Source organism: Rhinatrema bivittatum, chromosome 4 (assembly GCF_901001135.1).
Source record: "Rhinatrema bivittatum chromosome 4, aRhiBiv1.1, whole genome shotgun sequence".
In the NCBI taxonomy this organism is placed as follows: Eukaryota; Metazoa; Chordata; class Amphibia; order Gymnophiona; family Rhinatrematidae; genus Rhinatrema; species Rhinatrema bivittatum.
The window spans coordinates 19,453,865-19,476,253 of NC_042618.1; the positions used below are offsets into that span (position 1 = coordinate 19,453,865).

Below are 22,389 nucleotides of genomic sequence, written 5' to 3' on the forward strand. Positions count from 1 at the left end.
TTTTGCCAATTCATTTCATATTGTCTTTTTTTCTATTTCTTCTCTCCATCTATCTTCTTCCCTCAAACATACAGTCAGGTTCTCATTCTCACATGCTTTCTCTCTCTCTCACACACACACAGGCTCTCACTCTCACATGCTCTCTCTCTCATACAATCATTCATACACAGTCTCTCTCTTGCACATGCTGTCTGACTCTCACACACCCAGGCTCTCTCTCACTCCCACATGCTGTCTTGCTCATGCACAGGCTCTCACTGTCACATGCTGTCTCTCTCTCACACACACAGGCTCTAACATGCTGTCTCTGCGAACATTGAGATCCTCACTCCCACACCCAGTCTCTCAACTCACACAGGCACCCAATCTCTCAACTCAGCTAATACACGCACTCTACGGGCTCTCAGCCTCTCTCTTACCTCTGGGCCTCCTCTTCACGGGTCGCTGCAGGATCGGCTCTGCAGCGGCCCTGATCTTCTCGGGCCGATCCGATCCACGGTGGGGGCCCTGCTACCGGGCCTCTTCTCGCCCGCTGCAACAACGCGGCTCCTCTTCTGCACGCGGCTGCTTCATCTCCTTCCTGCCCGAGCGGCTCCGGCAACATTTTTCTTCCGGGGCCGCGTGGGCAGAAAGGAGGCGGAGCACCTGCACGTTTAGACGTGCCCTTTTTCTTCGGGCCGTGGTGACGTGAACTCACCACGGCCTTACCGATCTTCCGGCTGCGATTCTTCGCTGCTCAGCCGCCAGTGGGATGAGCTCCACCGGCGGCCGCATTGGCTCCGACTTGCCGGTGTGTCACGTGCACCGGGCTTGCGCGACACACCAAAGTGTCGCGACACACACTTTGGAAAGCTCTGCGTTAGAGGATATAATATGATTAGTTGAAGTTTCAATGATGATATAGCCAGATATCCATTTTTGGTTGGTTAGGAGCATTTCTCCTGTTCTCGAGAGGTAGTAGCCAGGTGGTTAGGTTAGGCTCGAGAAGTGCACCTGCTTTCTCTGACAGGTAACAAGAGGATGAGCGATCTAGATTTCAAGAGGGCAATTTACAAGCAGTTCGAGCAAGTAATTTCCCTTTGAAAACTGCCTGCAAGGTCTGCGGTCAGAGGTACCCATGGGATTCGCACCGTGTTTTTGAGGGAGGCTGGGAGAAAAATTTTCATGTAAAACATTATGCATAGATTAAAAAATGCAAGTAACATAGTGTTCTCGGCAGAAAAAGATTGCATGGTCCATCCAGTCTGCCCAGCAAGTTTCTTAAAGTAGTAACTGCAGCTCCATCCTGGTTACCCCCATGTTTCTGTTAAGGGTAGTAACTGCTGTTCTGTGCAGATTACATCCATGTTTCTGGTAAGGGTAGTAATATTTACAGTCAAAACAAAGCAACTGTCTAACCCATAACAAAATTACTGCTAGCAACATTTTTACGTGGTAGCCTTCCTGCTAATTCACACAATGCTGCCTGAACATGCTTTGCTTTTGGACTTTGCTGTGGAAGCAATCCTGTGCTTTATCTGTAATGTTGGGCGAATCAGTACCCCAGACCGTAAAAGTCTGGGCCCAGCGTTGGCTGTTGTCAGAATCCAATACCCCCTCTTCCCCACCACCAACAAAGAGGACAGCAATGTTGTAGTTGCGTCAAAAGCATCAAGGCTAATTGGTTAAGTGTAGTAATCCCCATGCCTTCTGTTAAGGGTAGTAACTGCCGCTCTGTGCAAGTTACCCCCATTCACCTTTCTCTTCTTTACCATCCTCAAGCCTTTAGGGATCCACAATGTTTTTCCCATGCCCTTTTGAATTAATTTACTGTTTTCTTCCTCTCCACCTCTTCCGGAAGGGCATTCCAGTCATCCACCACCCTGTCCAGGAAGCAATATTTCCTTATCTTGGTTCTGAGTCTTCCCCCTTGGAGTTTCATTTTGTGAACCCCAGTTCTCCTGTTTCCTTTCCAGCGGAATAGTTTGAAATTTGTCCATCATTAAAACCTTCCAGGTCTCTGAAGGTCTGTATCATATCTCTCCTTCTATCCCTTCCACAATGGCGCTCACAAAGATATTGAATAGAACTGGTCCCAACATCGATGTCTGTGGCACTCTGCTTAACGCTGTTCTCTCTTCAGAGTAGTTTCCACTTACCATTAAATACTGTCTCCGTCAGCCAATCAGTTTGTAATTCACGCCACTACCTTGGCTCCCGCGCCTACTCACAAACCTCTCATTTTGTTCATGAGCCTTCTGTGCGCAACTCTATCAAAAGCTTTGCTGAAATCCAAGTAATTCACATGGGAGCGCTCTTCCTCAATCCAATTCTCTAATCACCCAATAATAATAAAAAAAAAATCAGATTTGTCTGACAGGACCTTCCCCTGGTAAATTCATGCAGCATCAGGTCCAGCAACGCACTGGATTGTAGGTGGTTCACTATCCTTTCCTTCAGCAGAGTCTCTATTAATGGTGTGTGGTTTGGCTAGATCCCTTCAAATATTGACCTCAAATTCATTTTACCATTTTCATTGCATTTGGTTCCTCTTCTGAACATTAATTGAGTCAGGGGACTACATTTAAATATGCAGTTCTTTGTTTAGCTATTTTGTTTTGAAATATGGCAGGGGAACCCTTAATCTAGTCTAGAAAAATTATTGAATTCAGAGGTTAAGTCTTGAGTGAATGGCCTTGGGTTCCAGTCATTCCTGGGCTTTTTACCTACAACTCAAACATGTCCTTTTGTACCTGAGAGAGCAATGAGCCTTCCTTACCTGGGAAAGAATTAAACAGGTCCACCCTCAAGTACGGATTTGCTGGTGTTAGGAGAAGCTTGCGTCATTTTGCTTGTGTCCTGGTAGACCAGTAAAGCCCTAAGAGGAGGAGGTAGTATTGCATTTATCTATTTATTAATTGGCCAGCTTGGGGTCCTAGGCAATGTACATCAAAGGATCAGAAACACAATAATGAAGTAAACAACAAAAACATTTTTTTAAAATTAAAATCAGCATAGAAATTATATATAATAAAATACAATAGAAAATGAATCCAAGAAACCAAAAAGACTATTGTCTATGAGCTACTGAAACCCTTTGGAGTCTTGGATGGTTTATCTTCTGGGGAGAACTTCTTATGTCACAGCATATGAATGAAATGAGATTGGAAAGATGGAGTCTGGAATAGCTCAGAGATGTCTCTCTCTTTCTGAGTTTCATTACATTTTAGCATCCTTTTCCCTTGGGCAAATCAAAGGGAAGGCTGGGTGCCTTTGGAGTCTCACTCCGGAAGTTGAACCCCCTCCTGTAAGGTGTCATTGGGGGTGTCATGACTTACGTTTTTAATACAACAGCCGGAAAACTGAACTCTCCTGATGTCAGCACCACAGGTACTTAGGACTTGTGTCCCCTCTGTTTGTATTCCCTCCCCAGATCTCGCACAGCCAGTAGCCAAGTTGTGATAGACAGAAAATCCCCACAGAACAGGTGGGCGGGGAAACGTTATTCCTTTTCAGAAAAATCCCATCGGTCTCCAGCTACGTGACCGGGAGACAGTATAATTTTATTTGTCCCTCTCCCCAGGCAGACGGAGCCCTACAACCACTACCTGTTCCTGGCAGCTCCCAGAGAAGGGACTCCTGTCTGAATTTGGTTGATTCTTTTGGTTTCCTGGTGGGTTGGATCAAAACAGAACCACAACAATCCCAAATTACACCACCGTTTGCCATGGATCTGACAGCAGGTCTCTTGGAACGTCTTGTTAGGGGTCATGGGGGGTCACGGGGGTTGATCCTCCCCAGGAGACAGGCATGTATTGTGCGGGGGATGCAAGACGTCTCATCTGTTTCGGAGAGTTACTTATTTCGGATTTCTTATATTCGCTTATGGTAGCTACAAATCGTTCCAAGCTAGAAACAACCTAACATAACAATAAAATTACACAGACAGCAATATAGTAGACCAGTGCTAATATGCAAAACCATGGTATGACCATGTGTGGGATCAGTGAGATCATAACTTAATTGCTTTTCTGCTGCTCTGATTACTAAAAATTAAAAAAAAACCCCCCAACAAAAACCTGGCTGAACTGTCTATCTAGTCAAGAGTTAAACCAAAGTTAACTCTGCAGGGCTGTGTGTCTGTCTGGTCCAAAGGTTAACTTTCCTTTGTCCCCTGGGGGCTCAGCCTGCGCTTGTCCTGAACTTTAGGTTGAAGTTTTCACTCTGAGGGCTGTTGGCTGAGTCAGGAGCCTTGTTCCTCTGGGAGAAAGCAAGTTAGCACGTAAATCAGTTACCGGGATCAGCCTGGAGATTGTGCTGTTAGTGCTCCCAAGACCCAGGGAAGCTAATGATGATGACGACTCCCCCCCCCCCCCCCTCCCTCCCAGTGCTCAGGAGACTCCCAAAAACCACAAATTGAAAAGGGTTATGAGATCTTGGGAATCTAATGAAAGTACAATTCAGTCATTTCTCCAGAGCCAACCTGTTAGTTAAAGCAGTCTTCTGTGTGCTTTTTAAATTCAAATTAAAAAGGAAAGACTTAATCGTGCAGCTGGTAGGAGGTGGAAGAGAAAAGAAACGGGAACACTTCTTCTGGTTCATGTTTTAAAATATGGACTGGTAAGGCTGAAATTGGAGCTTCATTTGAATAACTAATTGTCTTCCAATGTACGGCCGAGAGCATTGTCCCACACCTTCTCAGCTCCTTCCAGCTGCTCCAGCCCTTGCTTGCTGCTTTAGACTCTCCCGGATGGGGGAAGGCGCCAAGCAGAAACTGAGAAGTGGAAGGAGGTCCTTCCAAGCTATAGCTGCTTTAAGATGCAGCTAGACCTTGGAAGAGAAGGAGGTGCAGAGGAGATATGGCAGAGACCTGAAGGGATTAACGATGCACTTCCAACCTTTTCCATTGGGAAAAGAAACTCCAGAGGGGGGGCGACTCAGAACCAATATCGGGAAATGTCTCTTCACGGAGAGGGCGGTGGATGCCTAGAATATCCTTCAGAAGAGGCGGTGAGGATGAAAACGGTAAACGATTTGAAAAGGGCATGGGATAAACATTGTGGATCCCTAGATGTTGGAAATGAATAAAGGGGAGCATGGGAGTAACCTGCACGGTGCCGGCAGTGACTACCCTTTAGAGAAGGCATGGGGATAACCTGCATGGGAAGGCTGTTACTATCCTTAACAGAAGGTAACCTGCAAGGCACGGCAGCTATTAACTTGAACAAAAGATATGGGCCTTATATGCACAGAGCTGCGGCTATAGCCCTTAACAGAAGGCATGGGGATAACCTGCATGGAATGAGCACTGGATGGATCATTTGGTCTTTATCTGCCATCATTACTATGATGATTTGTTAAGGAAGTGAATGAAAACATCATCTCCGACTCATCAAAACACTATTCTTAGCCAACCAGAAACAATAGGATGTTCAATGTATGTGAATATATTTACTTGACAGTCTGCCAGAATTGATTTATTTTAATGCCTCTTGGAAGTATGGTTTATTTAAGAAATATGGGTAAAGCATTAGCGCTAAAATATGTTGTAGATTGTTCTTTTGGCAATATTGTTTTCAGGTTTTGGAAGCTCCTGTTACTTATCAGCTCAGACTAAAACGTGCTGACTCCATATACTTCTGTCAGCCCAAACAGAGTACAAAAACCCACTGCACGGATTCAGTATAGTAGATTATTTTTAAAGAAGAGCTGAAACTATGATAACAGATGGACAATATTTTTATTTTTAAAAAGCTGTAAATGTATACTGAGACAGGAAAGGAGAATTAGGAATAAGGACATCGAACACGAACACCATGCAACAAACAAGCTAGAATAATACCGCCGCTTTAACATAGAATGGAAACCTCATACTCAGTAGTGTTGAGAGACATCAGCTGTAAGTTTGTTTTTGGGTTTTGTTTTATTTTTTTAATTCTTTATTAAATTTTTTACATCATCATACAAATGATATAAAGAGAGAAAATAAACTGTATCAAGCAATTACAATTCTCAAAATACAAATAAACAAAAAAATGTTTGACCAAGTCCCCATAATAAGGAGCCGGCTTTTTAGGAAAAATAAAGCAAACATCCTTACTATACTCTGTCCGTTTACCTTGCTATACCTTATGTGTTTACTAGACCTTATCTGTTTTTATATGGTTTTATATGTTTTGATTTTACATGGTAATTGTGTTTGGTGGGAGTAATTTGTTGCATATTTTATACCTAAGGAATCTAATTTAAAACAAGTTAATACGTTTGGTAGCTAGGAAGATATAGGAGGATTACGTGTTTTGAGGATCATTTCCAGAAACACACAAAATAAATCCATAGATAAATAGCTTATCTTTACATCCCTGCTCCCTTAGAAATTTTAAATCGATAACAAATCAAAAAAATGATGATGCAGGAAGTAGTCCAGCAGCGAGAGGGGGAGGCTTTGCACTGAGTGCCACGTGTATGATTGTCTCCCAGCTGGCGAGAGGTTGTATGTGTGAGCTAAGTGCAAAGAGCTCTAGCCCTCAGAGAACGAGTTTGATCTCCGGAGGCTAGAGTGGCAGACCTGGAGGAGCTAAGGGAGACACAGAAGTATATAGAGGAGACCTTTCAGGGACATAGTAGAGAAGTCCCATCTCCAATCTGTTAGCCTCTGTGCTGCCTTGGAGGAGAAAGGTCACCTGGAAGGAGAGCATCACCTTGCTTTTTCCGAAAGGATGGGCTCCACCTTAACCAGAGTGGAACCAGGCTGCTGGCACTAACCTTTCAAAGGAGGTGGCTCAGCTTTTAAAATTAATGATGGGGAAAGGCAGACAGGTACTCAGAAGCATATGGTTCGGAATGATATACCTTTAAAGGATACTAAGAGAACAGGGAAAATAGAGCATCCCAGTAGAGAGGTTGCAATAAATGTCAGAGGATAAGGTGCCTTTTAAGTAAAGTGCAGAAAGATTCCGAATTACCCCATCAACCGATGACCAAAATGATAAAGGAGATGGAACAATTCCCCTATGAGGAAAGGCTAAAGAGGTTAGGACTCTTCAGCTTAGAGAAGAGATGGCGGAGGGCAGATATGATAGAGGTCTATAAAATGAGTGGAATGGAACAAGTAAATGTTAATCAGTTGTTTACTCTTTTGAAAATTACAAAGAGCAGAGAGCACATAATGAAGTTACTGGGTATTTAAAACTAATAAGAGAAATATTTTTTTACTCAACACATAATTAAGCTCTGGAATTAGTTGCTAGAGAATGTGGTGAAAGCTATTAGTATAGCTGTGTTTAAAAAAGGTTTGGAAAAGTTCCTAGAGGAAAAGTCTATTAACCATTATTAAGGGAGAGTTGCGGAAATCCGCTGCTTATTCTTGGGATAAGCAACTTGGAATGTTTCTACCCCTTGGGATCCTGCCAGGTACTTGTGACCTGGATTGGCCACTTGTTGTACACAGGATGCTGGGCTTGATGAACCCTTGGTCTGACCCAGTATGGCAAGCCTTATGTTCTTATGTAAGGGAATAATTCAAAGAAAAATAGCCTTAGGATCCAACCTTGGCCACAGTATCACCAACATATAATTAAAATTGTCTACTAAGAGTGCTTCAAGATGTGCGGGGTCCATGAACTTGAACCTATGACCCTGAAAGCTTATCACAACCTTACAGGGAAACTTTATGTAGAATTAAGCTCCAATTGCCAAAACCTGAGGTTTCAATTGGAGAAACTGTTTCCTTCTTAACTGCCTTTCTCTATAGAAGTCTGGAAATACCTGGATCTTTTGTCCACAAAACTGCCCCTATATTTGAAATACTGACAAAAAAAGTATCCCTATCCTAGTCCAGTGCAATAATACCTGATGATAAAGCAAAAAGGACTACCTTTGTTGAGGAGTGAAGGAATAATGAAAGATCAGTACTAGAGAAAGGCGCTAACTAATCTGTAGCCCCCTCTTCTGGGCTTAAGACCTTCCTCTTAATAGGTAAATAAAAGCAATTGGATAATAAACGGTTCCTACCAGGGGAAAATTGTAAAACCTTGGTTCCCTGTACGTACCTGGATCAGTCCAGACAGTGGGTTATGTCCCCAATCCAGCAGATGGAGTCAGCACAAGCTTTGAGGGGGCGTCACCATAAGTACTACTACCCCCTCTGCAGGAGTTCAGTATCTTCTGACTCCAGCAGATGCGAGTAGGGGAATCAGGCTTCCCCTCCTTTTCCTTTTTCTTCACTTTCTAGCTTGATTATGGCTTGTTGTTGTCTTTTTCTGTGGATCAAGTTTGTATCAAGTTTGTATTAAGTTTAAAAAAAAAAAAAAAAAAAAAAGGCAGAGTTCTTTCAACTCCTGGGGAGTGGCTTATCTTCCTTGTCTCTTCTCTGCGGCCTTGCTGTTTATTTCTCGTTGCAGCCAGGGGTAAGTTTGTTTTTTTCCTTTGTAGTTTTTTCCTTCACAGCTCAGCCCCCGGTGCCCGCGAAAGCCGGTGGAGCCGGCCTCTTCGCTCTTTACTCCCTCACCCGCGGCCATTTTACAGCTCCTCATGGGCTGCTGAGCCATTTAGGGAAAGATGTCTGGGGCGGGTCGTGTGGCCGGGAAGGCCCCCCCGCGGCACCCTCCTCTATTTTCGGACAGCGGGCAGTGCGGGCCGACCAGGCCCCCCCGCAGCGGCGCTTTTGTGCGCGTGGCCCCCCCCGTGGCTTTTTCTTTTCTCCTACAGCGATCCCGATGCCGCGGCCGTCCCGCTGTGCGGCCTGCGGAGACCCGGGGTCCCGGATTTCCCGGGAGGGCATCTGTGCACGATGCCTCCCCGGGGGGGAAGGTACCTCACAGTCCCTGACTGATTTCTCTTTTTTGCCCGGGCGGCGCGGGCCGGCCACTCCGCCATTTTTGGCGGGAACGGCGGCCATTTTACATTCTGAGCGCCCTGAGGCGCAGGCCACGAGGGGGAACGGATCCCTGGAGGCCACGAGGGAGAACGGATCCCTGGAGGACTCTACCAGCGGGGGTGTTCCCCCGATTTTGGTGCAGGAACCAAGCACCCAGAGCCAGGGAGCAGGAACCACGCCGCCCCCGAAGCGCACCAGAGCAGGCCGGGGTTCTCTCCGGAGTTTATCCTGCTCATGCATACCGCTTATCTGCAGGGGCTGGAAGCACCTGTGGGACCCCTCCCTCCTAAGATCCCTCGGATGTCGCCCTCGACGCCGGCCCCCCCCGACCCTCCGGGAGTGGGGGCCTCCCGCCTTCCTACCCGGGTCCGATCCACGCCCGCGGCAGTGGGGGCGGTGCCAGACCCAGCGGGACATGGACTTGACCTCTCGGACGGGGGACAAGGGGACGGCACGCAGGAGGGGGATGATCCGCGTACCCTACGCCTCTTCCAGAGGGAAGAGCTGGACGACCTCATCCCGCAGATCATCCAAGAATTAGATTTGGACCCGCCACCAGACCCGCCTGCCCCAGTAGCTCCCGCTGTCGTCACTTCTTCAAGGAAGGGAGATCCTGTCCTGGCGGCACTCCGGCTGAGGGCTCGGGCTTTTCCCATTCATGACTCGTTTTTACAACTTCTCACCAGGGAATGGGACACCCCGGAGGCCTCCCTGAAGAGCAGCCGGGCTATGGAAAAGCTCTACCCGCTCCCCGAAGATTTTCTGGACCTCATCAAGGTCCCAAAGGTGGACTCCGCAGTGTCGGCGGTCACGAAGAGGACGACTATCCCAGTGACGGGAGGTGCGGCGTTGCGGACACACAGGATCGTAAGTTGGAAGTTTTCCTTAAGCGGGTTTTCGAGGTCTCCGCTCTGGGTATGCGGGCGGTGATGTGCAGTTCGCTTGCCCAGCGGGCTAGTCTCCTTTGGGTGCAACAACTCCTCACGTCTCAGAACCTGCCGTCCGATGAGGCTGCCCAGGCAGATCGGCTAGAAGCCGCAGTGACGTATGGGGCGGACGCCTCGTACGACCTTTTTCTGGTCCTCGCAAGATCCATGGTTTCGGTAGTGGCAGCACGACGACTACTGTGGCTACGCAATTCGGCGGCTGATACGTCCTCTAAGTCGAGTCTGGGCTCTCTTCCCTTCAGGGGCAAGTTCCTCTTCGGGGAGGATTTGGACCAGATCATCAAGTCCCTGGGGGAGAACGCTGTTCATCGGCTGCCGGAGGATAGGTTTCGACCATCCAGAGCATTTTCTTCTTCTCAGACCAGAGCCAGAGCGCAACGGCGCTACAGGGGATACAGACAGGCGGGCTCCCGGTCATCCGCCCCCAGGTCTCAGCCCTGGTCGCGCTCCTTTCGCGGGCGTCTGCCCGCACGCACTACTCCCGGAACCGGGAACCCCTATACCAAGTCTTCACAATGATGCCAGTCTCGCCCACTCCCCTGTCCCCAAGATTGGGGACCGACTAACGTATTTCTACGCGGAGTGGGCACGGATCACCTCGGACCAGTGGGTCCTGGATACCATAAAACACGGCTACGCATTGGAATTTGTCCGCCCCCCGCAGGGAAGGTTCATCTTTTCCCCCTGTGGCTTGGACCTCAAGAGAGGAGCAGTGCAGCTGACTCTGGACAGACTCCGGGAGATAGGCGCTATTGCGCTCGTGCCCTTCGGAGAGGTGGGCTCGGGCCACTATTCCATCTATTTCGTCGTACCAAAGAAGGACGGTTCCTTCCGGCCTATCCTAGACCTCAAGGAAGTCAACAAATCCCTTCGAGTCGTTCGGTTCCGCATGGAAACGCTCCGGTCAGTGATTGCGGTGGTGCATCGGGGGGAGTTCCTCGCCTCCCTGGACTTAACAGAGGCCTACCTGCACATTCCCATCCGCCCGGACCACCACCGTTTCCTTCGTTTCAAAATTCTGGACCAGCATTTTCAGTTCACGGCTCTCCCGTTCGGATTGGCGACGGCGCCGCGCACCTTCACCAAGATCATGGTAGTCGTGGCGGCAGCTCTCCGGAAGGAGGGCATCCTGGTTCATCCTTATCTGGACGATTGGCTCCTCCGGGCGAAGTCATTCGATCATGGACGCTCAGCGGTGACTCGAGTAGTACGGTTTCTACATTCCCTGGGATGGGTAGTGAACTTCTCCAAGAGCTCCCTCATGCCCTCGCAACGCTTGGGTTTTTTTGGGGGGCGACCTTCGACACCCTACTGGGCAAAGTTTTTCTGCGCCAGAACAAAGCTCAATCCTTGCGGGATCACACACGACGGTTCTCTGCGTTACCAGAGCCCACCTCCTGGGACTACCTGCAACTCCTGGGAGTGATGGGGTCCACCATCGACCTTGTACCTTGGGCTTTCGCGCACCTCAGGACCTTACAGTGGGCGCTCCTCTCCCGTTGGAAACCAGTATCGCAGGACTACAAGTTGATTCTCCCACTCCCGCAGAATGCCAGGGACAGTCTGGGCTGGTGGTTGGATCCGCCGAACCTGGCCCGTGGCGTGTCCCTCGATCTGCCAAATTGGGTGGTGGTGACCACCGATGCCAGTCTAGCAGGCTGGGGTGCAGTCTGCGATCGAAGCGCCACGCAGGGGACGTGGTCAATCAACCGTCTGGAAACCAGAGCGGTCCGGCTAGCTCTGCGACATTTCCTCCCGCTTCTTCGGAACCGGGAAGTCAGAATCCTATCGGACAACGCTACCACCGTGGCCTACATCAACCGACAAGGAGGCACGCGCAGCCCGCGCTCGAGGCGGCGCTGCTGATGCAATGGGCGGAGCGTCATCTCGTCCGGCTAGCGGCCTCGCACATCGCCGGTGTGGACAACATCCAGGCGGACTTCCTCAGTTGTCAACTGCTGGACCCCGGAGAGTGGTCTCTCTCCGACAAAGCGATGCAACTTCTCGTCCATCGGTGGGGGGCCCCCCACTTGGATCTGATGGCGTCCGCTCTCAACGCCAAGGCTCCACGCTTCTTCAGTCGCCGGAGAGAGCGCAGCGCGGAGGGAGTGGATGCCCTGGTCCTCCCGTGACCGCCACATCTTCTGCTCTACGCTTTTCCACCATGGCCCCTGGTGGGCAGGATGCTCCGCAGAATAGAAAGCCATCAGGGGACCGTGGTTTTCATCGCCCCAGAATGGCCCAGGCGACCCAGGTTTGCGGACCTGCTACAGCTGGTGATCGACGGGCCAATCAGGCTGGGGCACCTCCCCCAGCTCCTACATCAGGGCCCGGTATTTTTCAAGCAGGCAGAACTCTTCTGTCTTGCGGCCTGGCTTTTGAGAGGCGCCACCTCCAGCGTCGGGGCTACCCGGAGGCAGTAGTATCCACGCTATTGCGGGCACGAAAGACATCGACATCGGCGGCCTATGTTCGAGTCTGGAAGGTGTTCGAGCTGTGGTGTACCAGCCAGGCCACGAGACCCGCTAAGGCTTCTGTACCTCAGATCCTTCAGTTTCTACAGGCGGGGGTGGAAAAAGGGCTCGCCTATAATTCACTACGGGTTCAGGTGGCCGCCCTTGGTTCGCTGTTGAGCGATGGGGGCTCTCTTCTACAGTATCCTGACATTGCTCGTTTTCTCAAGGGTGGCAAGCATATGCGTCCTCCGTTACGGGACCCTTGTCCCTCCTGGAGTCTTAACCTTGTGCTTCGCTCCCTGTCGGGACCACCGTTTGAGCCGCTGCGCAGCGCAACGATAAAGGATCTCACTCTCAAGACTGAATTTCTTGTGGCCATCTGTTCCGCTCGACGCATCTCGGAGCTGCAGGCTCTGTCGTGTAGAGAGCCCTATCTCCGTTTCTCCGACTCTGGAGTTTCGCTTCGCACCGTTCCCTCCTTCCTTCCGAAGGTGGTTTCTGCATTCCATGTGAACCAGACGGTGGAGTTGCCATCCTTCTCTTCCTCAGAGCCGAAGTCTCTCAGTCTCTTGAATGTCAAGCGCACTCTGCGCCTCTATCTGGAGGCTACAAATGAGTTCCGGACCTCTGACCATCTCTTCGTACTCTGGGCCGGTCCTAAGAAGGGGTCTCAGGCCTCGAAGACTACCATTGCCAGATGGCTGAAGGCCGGCATTGCTGCTTCTTACATTGGGGCGGGTCGGACTCCCCCACCCGGAATCGTAGCGCATTCTACACGTTCTCAGGCGGCACCTCGCCTCTTCAGTCTCTGGACACTTTGGCGAGCAGGTTCTCCGAGCAGGCCTCGCAGGACCCCACCCGATTTAGGGAAGCTTGGGTACATCCCACTGTCTGGACTGATCCAGGTACGTACAGGGAAAAGAAAATTATTACTTACCTGCTAATTTTCGTTCCTGTAGTACCATGGATCAGTCCAGACGCCCACCGCGTTTGGGTTCTTGATCCTGCTCAGCTCTGCGCTACTTCTTGCTTGCAGTGTTCTGTGTCTTCACAGTCGTTTCTTTTCGCTGTTTTTCACAGCTCCCTACAAGTTGGTAGGATGTTTGCAGTTACTTGTTGCGGTTACAATTGTTTTCATTATCTGTTTCCACAAACTTGATCCTTCGGGGTTTCTACTCTGGCTTTGATATACTCGATACTGAACTCCTGCAGAGGGGGTAGTAGTACTTATGGTGACGCCCCCTCAAAGCTTGTGCTGACTCCATCTGCTGGATTGGGGACATAACCCACTGTCTGGACTGATCCATGGTACTACAGGAACGAAAATTAGCAGGTAAGTAATAATTTTCTTTTACATTTTTCTTAATTCATTACCTGAAATAAGACGAGTTTGGGGAAAATTCAGTAACCAAAGGTTCCTAGATCGCAATTTATTCTGTTTCACGTTTATGGTGGATAAACAAATTATCTTTAATACCTGCAGCCATTGAAGAATGTAAATTGGTAACTGCCCCAGAAAATGCATTAACAGTCTCTGGATAAGTTAAATTAGAAGCTGCTCCACCTGAGTACTCCTATTGCTGGTTCACAGTATTGGGCAGCGTAGACTCCTATCCTAGAAATCGCCTTCCAAATGCCCCTCAAGGCAGTCTCGGCTGGCTCAGTAGAGGAACTCATCTCAGTTCTGTCGCGTGAGAAACTTGCACAGGAAACGGGACATCGCGTGCAGATCTAACCACTGTAGTAACATCCTCTAATATAGGTGCAACTGACTCCCCATATCTCGGTTGCTGTGCAGCAGCAGGGGAAATTTCAGTAATCAGGTCACCCTGCACTACTTCAGGAGAGCTACTCATACTCAACATACCAGAGGCAAGTATGTTAGTACTAGAACCCTCCACTATCATACCTGGCGAAATTAAAGGCCTCGGCAGTGGAGTTCGCGCTTCCGGGGGAAGGGAAGTCTCGGCTTTTTCAGTATCCAAATTTGCTTGCAGTGTTGAATTAGACCTTTGAACGTGCAGATCCATAGGACCACACATTGAGGTTGGAGGGGATAGATGAAAAAACTGAAGGCTTGCCTTTCCTTTTCTTCCCCATCAAACTGGTAGAGGAAGAAAGAAAAAATTGGCATAAGGAGCGCGCCAGCCAATTTTCCAACGTCCGGAACCCCAGAGGCTTCCTGGAGGCAGGTGCTGCGCACAACAAAGATTGACAACTCTTTCCATCGGGGGCCTATAAGAAGTGGTGCAGAGCAGCGTGCCGCTGCCGGCGTGCCTTAACCTCAAGCCAAGCCATTTGTTGTATTTTTTTTAACAAATTTTATTTGAGTTTTAAATCAGAAAGCATAAAAGCAAGAAATTTTGAAGCAGTTTCCATGGGTAGAACAGTACTTTACCTGCAGAAATGGCCTGTTACAAAATTGCCAAGCTGCTGTGCAGGTAAATTTGCATGCATATCTCCCATATGTGCCTCAGTTTACCCACAGTGAGCAGCAGTGTTCTTGAAGGCGGAATTACGGACACAGTTTTGCATTTGCAAAAAGAGTGCATGTATATTTTCTCCGAAAAACCTCCTGCGTACAAATTAGCAGGCGTGAACATGTGTATATGGTTTTAGTGGGGTAATATTGCAAGGGAAAGCATTGTACTGGGTGGAGGAGGGGATAACCATTCTGGACATACACAATCTTACATTTTGAAGGGTACATCAAAGAAAAGGAGGCCCCCCTAGCCAGGACCTCCTGCCTAGAAGCCATAAACGCTCACTTTGGTTTCCTTGTTAACATCAGGTTAATGTCTTGCGGTCAAACTCAAAACTGCTCACATTCTGCTTAGGGAGAAATACTTTGAGAATTCAATCATGGTCTGCCATGTAAAGGTGCCCAACAAAGTGGTTTTATCCACTAATTTATCCCTTCAAAGTAGTTGGTGGGTTTGTATCAGCCATAAGTTTAAAGCTTACTATATTGAAGAACGTGCAGTCGACTATAAGGCCATGAGGTGGTACTGTTTTAAGGGTTCAGATAAGAGGAGAAATGTTTTTCCGTCTAAGCAGGCTGAATTAGCTATTACAGGTGGGTGATATCATCTGGAAGCACCAAATGGACTTCTCTCCTAGCTAATAGAGCTTTGAGCTCTACTGAGCAGGCACGGGAGTTCATTTTTTTGTTCGAACACAAACATGGATATGTATTCAGTCTCAAAATATTTTTTCTCTAAAACTTAAAATTTCGTCTACTTTCAGTACTTTTCCTTCAGAATTCATTTTTGCTAGTTGCCTTGCTGCGTCTGCAGCACCCACTACAGCATTTTTCAGTGCTAAGAGAAGAGCAAAAAAGATGAAAAGTTAGCCTCCTCAACATTTCTGTCAAAAAGAAACTTACCATAAGTGAATTCAAGACCTGCATCTGTGGCAAGGTAATGGTCCTCACGGACGGGTATGAGCTCAACTATCAATGCCTTGGCCCAGACCACGACGCATGCACACAGACGTCTCTGGTGTTCTTAGTACTCCAGGGCATGTAGGATTGAGGAATTGCGTAAATCTCTTTGGAGTCATAGTAGATCTTCTTCCCACAGTGCCTCGCCAGGAAAAGTGTTGAGCAGGAGCTCCTCAAAAACTCCCCCATTGGCCGAGGATGAAGCCATGGGGTCAAGTAGAACCTGTCAGAACCTGCATCAAAGAAATCTAAATCGTAAATATGTCCAGCATCTGCACTCAGAGCACAATTGATTTGAAACACTTGACGCACTGTGTATTGATGCACTTGACGCAATGGTGCACTTGACACACAATGCAACTGTACACTTGATGCACTGCAACCTACAGCATATGGGGCCGTGCTCCTTCGCACCTCAGTACATTGCTGCATCATTTGCATGACCTATCCATGCACAGTGCTAGAACACAGAGCATTGTTGCCCCGCCTAAACTAACAACTTCAGTGGAACTACATGCATCATCAAAGCATCCTCACTCCCCACCATCTTTGACGCAGCTGATGAAAGACCCGTTGAAATGCTCAAAGCAAAATGGGGCTTCTAGGCATTCAACTCTATCAAAGCAATTGACTCATCAATCTGTGGATCAGTCATCAGGCTATATTGCCTACGTACCTTTATGCAGGCCACCTTAGATCATCAGCAGAAGGGGTCACATTACCTCTGCCCCCTCCAATTATCAGAGTCCTTTCCTCCTGTAGGCACCGAAAACTCCATATCCAGTATGTTCCATAGTGCCGCTTACCTCCAATAGGACACCTGTTGAGCTGCGAGATCCTTAATTCTTGTCTCAGAAGATGATATCCCACTGCCAACACCAGGTGAAATGGCACATCAGTCGCTTGACCAGATTCCAGATCAAGTGAGAATTTTCTTTACCTCTTTGAGTAAGGATTCAGAAGGAACTATCCAGCCACTCCTCTCTGGCATTGCTGCAGCATTCCCTCAGACTGGAGACCAGTTTCACCTATAGAGATGAAGACATCATCAGAACCCTTAATATGGGGTTCTTCATCCCGCTCAATTGCAGCAGAATTCAGTTAGTCAGAGGTGGTTGACCATGGCATTTACCCTCAGGAGCAATTGGAAGAACGTCCCAGTTTGCCTTCATTGTTATTGATTTAGTGAGCCTTTGTCATTGGGTTGAGAAAAAGGATCTATTGGTACCTTTTGACCCATTTCCATATCCTCCTAACACATTCCGCCCATGGAGGACATGACACATTCAAAGTTTGTGGGAAAGATGGGGATGATGCTTGTCATCAATGATCGAAAAGAAAAGGACCGCCCGCTCAGAAATCTTTGGATTGCTCCACATATTGGACATGCCATCAGAGCCAGTAATTCTCCCATTCTAAACTTATTGCAGATGAGAATGTACGAAACACCTACTGCTGGTGTTCCTATGACTAAAAAACTGGATTTAAAGTACGGAGTCCAAAACTCACTGATATTTTGAGTCATGTAACTGTCACACCAGTCTATCATTGTGGAATCCGCACTGAAAAAGGGGAAAAAAAGACAAGAATTTACTCAAATTCACCCCCAGGGAAGGACCATAAGCTACTGGACAATTTTGACATAAGTTTTTAAAAACACCGTGCTTACTGCTCATATCGCCACTCATCAAGTCTATATGATACAATATCTTCATGACTGCATTAAAAAAAACTAAAGCCTTTTCTATAATCTATGGAAGGTGGGAGTTATCCCCAACCACTTCTGGATGCAGAAGAATGTACAGTATATGTCACCTTCTCCATTCTGTCTGTGAGTCGTTCAGCTCCATTTCATGTACTTCACCGGCTTCGATCAGAGAATGTCCATAACAAGTTGGCAGACCACTTCTGTCTAGAGGACAGTCTGTTCAGTGAAAAACTAAGAGAAACAGACACTCAGGTAAGAGCAGAATGTAACTGTCCAATCCTTCTTGATAGGTCCTGAACAGCTCTCCACTTCAAGACACTCCCCTGCTTACAAAAGAGCATATTTCCAAAGATGCCAATTCCGGCCTTTTCAACAGTGCCAGCTCCCGCTACTTGTGGCCCAGTGATAGAAAATACTTCTGTCCAGGCCTCGACAGCGAGAGCATTGCTAGCCCAGATCAATACAACAGGCCTAACCTAAACTTGGGTCCAGGTTTTGTTCTCTCCAAACTGTCAGCAGTCCTCTTTTCTAATAGTGGGCAGAATCCAAGCCTTTTTATAGGTGTGGCACCAGATAACCAGACACCTGTTTGTTCTCAAAATCGTGGAGTCTGGACACTGTTTGTATTGTCTCAGCTACCATTTCTTCCACATTGTTCCACTCTCAATCCAGGTCTGTTTCATTTAACACAGCTTTGCCTAGAAGTACAATCACTACTTCAACAATGTCCCTGTGTCCCAATGTGGACAAGGCTTCTATTCACAATATTTCCTCATTCCCAAGAAATCAGGAGGATTGAGGCCCATCTGGATCTGAGACCTCTAAACAGACATCTGCTCTGAGAGAAATTCAAAATGAATTCGTTCAGCATGATTCTTCTCTACATCCAGATGGTGGAATAATGTGTATTCTGATTTGAAGGGAGCATATGCTTATATACCCTTCCATCCTGCCCACTGGCACTATCTTCGAGTCAACGTGGATTCTTCCCATTACCAATACAAAGTACTCCCAGTTGGCCTGTCTGCAGCTCTGAGAGTCTTTACTGCATGCTTTGCAGTGATAGCAATACACCTGTATCACCAGGTGATTCAAGTTTTTCATACCAGATGACTGACTATTCACGCAAAGTCTTTTGCAGGATTTATGATTTCTGGTCAACTTCAAGAAGTCAAACTAAAAGTCATGGGATAGGAGGCGATGATCTTTCATGGATTACAAACTGGTTAAGAGACAGGAAACTAAGACTAGGATTAAATGGTCAGTTGTCTCAGTGGATAAAGATAAACAGTGGAGTGCCTCAGGGATCTGTACTTGGATCAGTTCTTTTCAATATATTTATAAATGATCTGGAAAGGAATACGAGTGAAGTAATCAAATTTGCAGATGATACAAAATTATTCAGAGTAGTTAAATCACAAATGGATTGTGATAAATTGCAGGAGGACCTTGGAAACTGCAAATTAACTTTATTTTTTTATTTGTGAAACCAGACCTCATATATTGTGTGAGAGAACTTTTCTTTGTGTATACTCTCACTCTCCAGGTGTATTATAATTTCAAACACACGCCACTACACCAAGACCGATTGATTATAAAAGTTTAAACATGACTACATATGGGCTAATGTTGTAGTGGCGTGTGTTTGAAATTATAATACACCTGGAGAGTGAGAGTATACACAACATTTCTCTCACACAATATGAGGTCTGGTTTCAAAAATAAAAAAGTTAATTTACAGTTTCCAAGGTGCATATGATGTTTTATTGATAGTGTATTAAGTGGTTACATCGTAACAGCAGTTCAAGTATACAAAGACTAGAAGATTGGGCATCCAAATGGCAGATGAAATTTAATGTCGACAAGTGCAAGGTGATGCATATAGGGAAAAATAATCCATGCTGTAATTACACGATGTTAGGTTCCATATTAGGAGCTACCAGCCAGGAAAAAGATCTAAGTGTTTATAGTGGATAATACATTGAAATCATCAGCTCAGTGTGCTGCGGCAGTCAAAAAAGCAAATAGAATGTTAGGAATTATTAGGAAGGGAATTATGAATAAAAGAAAAATGCCATAATACCTCTATATCGCTCTATGGTGAGACCACACCTTGAGTTCAGTGTACAGTTCTGGTCACTACATCTCAAAAAAGATATAGTTACGATGGAGAAGGTACAGAGAAGGGCAACCAAAATGATAAAGGGGATGGAACAGCTCCCCTATGAGGAAAGGCTGAAGAGGTTAGGGCTGCTAAGCTTGGAGAAGAGACGGCTGAGGGGGGGCTATGATAGAGGTCTTTAATATCATGAGAGGTCTAAAACGGGTATTTGTGAATCGGTTATTTACTCTTTCTGATACTAGAAGGACTAGGGGGCACTCCATGAAGTTTGTAAGTAGCACATTTAAACTACTCTTAGAAAATTCTTTTTCACTCAACACACAATTAAGGTCTTGAATTTCTTGCCAGAGGATGTAGTTAGTGCAGTTAGTGTAGCTGTGTTTAAAAAAGGATTGGATAAGTTCTTGGAGGAGAAGTCCATTAACTGCTATTAATCAAGTTGAGTTAGATAATAGCTACTGCTATTACTGGCATCAGTAGCATGGGATCTACTTAATGTTTGGGTACTTGCCAGGTACTTGTAGACTGGATTGGCCATTGTTGGAAACATGATGCTGGGCTTGATGGACCCTTGGTCTGATCCAGTATGACAATTTCTTATGTTCTTATGAGAGCGTTTTCTACCATCAGAGCGAGTGCATACTTTGACATCTCTCATTCGCAAACTATTGACTTCACATCACTCCTCAGCCAGAGAGATAGCAGTGGCCATGCAAGTGGATCCACTAACACACCTCCATATTTGTTACCTACAGCGGAGTCTTCATTCTCGGTGGGATCAGCTGACTCAACTATTGTCAACTACAGTACAGATTTCCAAGGACATGAAACAGGAGCTTCACTGGTTTGAACCCCCATGTCCTTTGAGATCGAGCTCTACTTCGCACTCTCCCGTACCAAGTGATGCTAGCAGTGGACACCTTCACAAAAGGATGGGGCGATCACACAGGATCCTTCTAAACCCAGGTTGGCTTTGTCAACATTCACGCATCATCTTTGGAAAAAGAACATCTTGTTTGAAACAGACTGTCAAGTTGCCATGTTTTATGTCAACAAACAGGAAGGCACCAGAACATGGCTCTTTGCCAGGAAGCATTGAAAATTTGGAGCTGGACAACTAGGAATTGGATTGTCCTTCAGGCCACCTATCTCCTGGAAATCTCCAACATGCTGGCAAATCATCTCAGCAAAGTATTTTGCCCACAGGAGTGATCTCTGCAACAGCAGCCGACAAATTATTCATCTTATGGGATCTATCATCAGTCCACCTCTTCTGAATGGAGCAGAACAGAAAATTTGATCAGTTTTACTCAGTTCTACCCAGAGATCTAAAGTTAACTCGGGATGCTTTCTTCCTCGATTGGGGAACAAGCCTCATACATGCTTTTCCACTGGTACCACTGATTGCCAGAAGATTGCAAAAGCTAGTGCAATATCATGCTCGCTTAGTCCTTTTAGCACCAGAGAGACCCAGACAGATATGGTTTGCATATGTAGATCAGCTTTCCAGAAGTCCTCCCTTACACCTGGGAGATGGGTACAGGATCTTTGTTAACTCAGGATGAAGGAATGCTTTATCATGCAAAGCTTCTATCCTGTATCTAATGGCTTGGATTTTGAATGCTTTATAATTGTGAGCCTTTTTGTCTAGACCAATTGAAAATATATTGGTTTCAGATAGAAAGCCATCAACCAGGAAAAACTATGCCTTCAAATGGAACAGGTATTCAAAGTGATGCCAGCCAAAGACTTTGGCCTCACTTTCTTGTGAACCCAAACATTTACTAATGTATTTGCGCCTCCTTTCTGATTCCAGCCTCACAACATCTGTAAGAGTACATCTTAGTGCTATAGCAGTTTACCGTGTTCTGGTGGATGCTGAACCCATCTCGACTCATCCACTAATATCAAGGATTTTGAAAGGATTATTGCATGTTAAAACTGTTACAAAGACCTTTGGTTCCTTGGGATCTAAATGATGTCCTTTCTCAACTGATAAAGCTGCTTTTTAGCCTCTAGAGATGATTTCTCTTAAGTACTTGACATGGAAAGTAGTATCCCACGTCGCAGTCACTTCAGCTAGGAGAGTCCGTGAGCTCCATGCTCTCATACATTATCCACCATATAGACAATTCTTCCACAATAAGGTGGTCCTCTGTACTTGCCCACAGTTTCTGCCAAAGGTGGTCTCAGCTTTCCACATCAATCAGTATTACCTGCCTTCTTTCCAAGCCACATGTGTATGAAGGAAAGAAAGCCCTTCACACCTTGGATTGCAAAAGAACCTTGGCCTACTATAAGAAAAGGACTCAAGTGCACTCCCAAGTTTCGCAACTATTTATGTCGTACAACCCTAACAGACTTGGCGTGGCAGATACTAAACGCACTTTAACTAATTGGATAGCAGACTGCATCCAAGACTGCTACTCCTTAGCAGGATTACAGGTCACAGACTTGATCAAAGCTCAGGTAGTGAGAGGGTATGGTTGCTTATCTTCAAGAAGTGCCTCTCAAAGACATCTGCAAAGCTGGTCATCAGTTCACACCCTTATGTCCCATTACTGTCTAAACAAACTCTCAAGGACTAATAGTAAATTCAGACAAGCAGTTTTGCGTAATCTGTTCTCTCAGTAGTCTACTCTTCATGGTGGGTTCCAGGTTCCTTACTCAATAGACACACCACTGCAGCCCTCGGCTTGGGACTCCCCACATGTAATGCTAATTCAGGCTGCTTATTGACAGAAAAAGCAAGTTTGCCTACTGTAAACAGTGTTTTCCATAAATAGCAGGATGAAGTAGCCATGGAATACCCACCCACCTCCCTAGAGAGTAGACTACATAGCTGGAATTAGCTCTG

At 46.7% G+C, this 22,389-nt stretch overlaps 1 protein-coding gene across 6 annotated transcripts in view; it reads left to right on the forward strand.

Moving 5' to 3' along the window:
- Positions 1-22,389, forward strand: part of DGLUCY (D-glutamate cyclase) — a 67,196-nt gene that overhangs the window by 10,018 nt on the left and 34,789 nt on the right. The gene's annotated exons all lie outside the window — the stretch shown is intronic.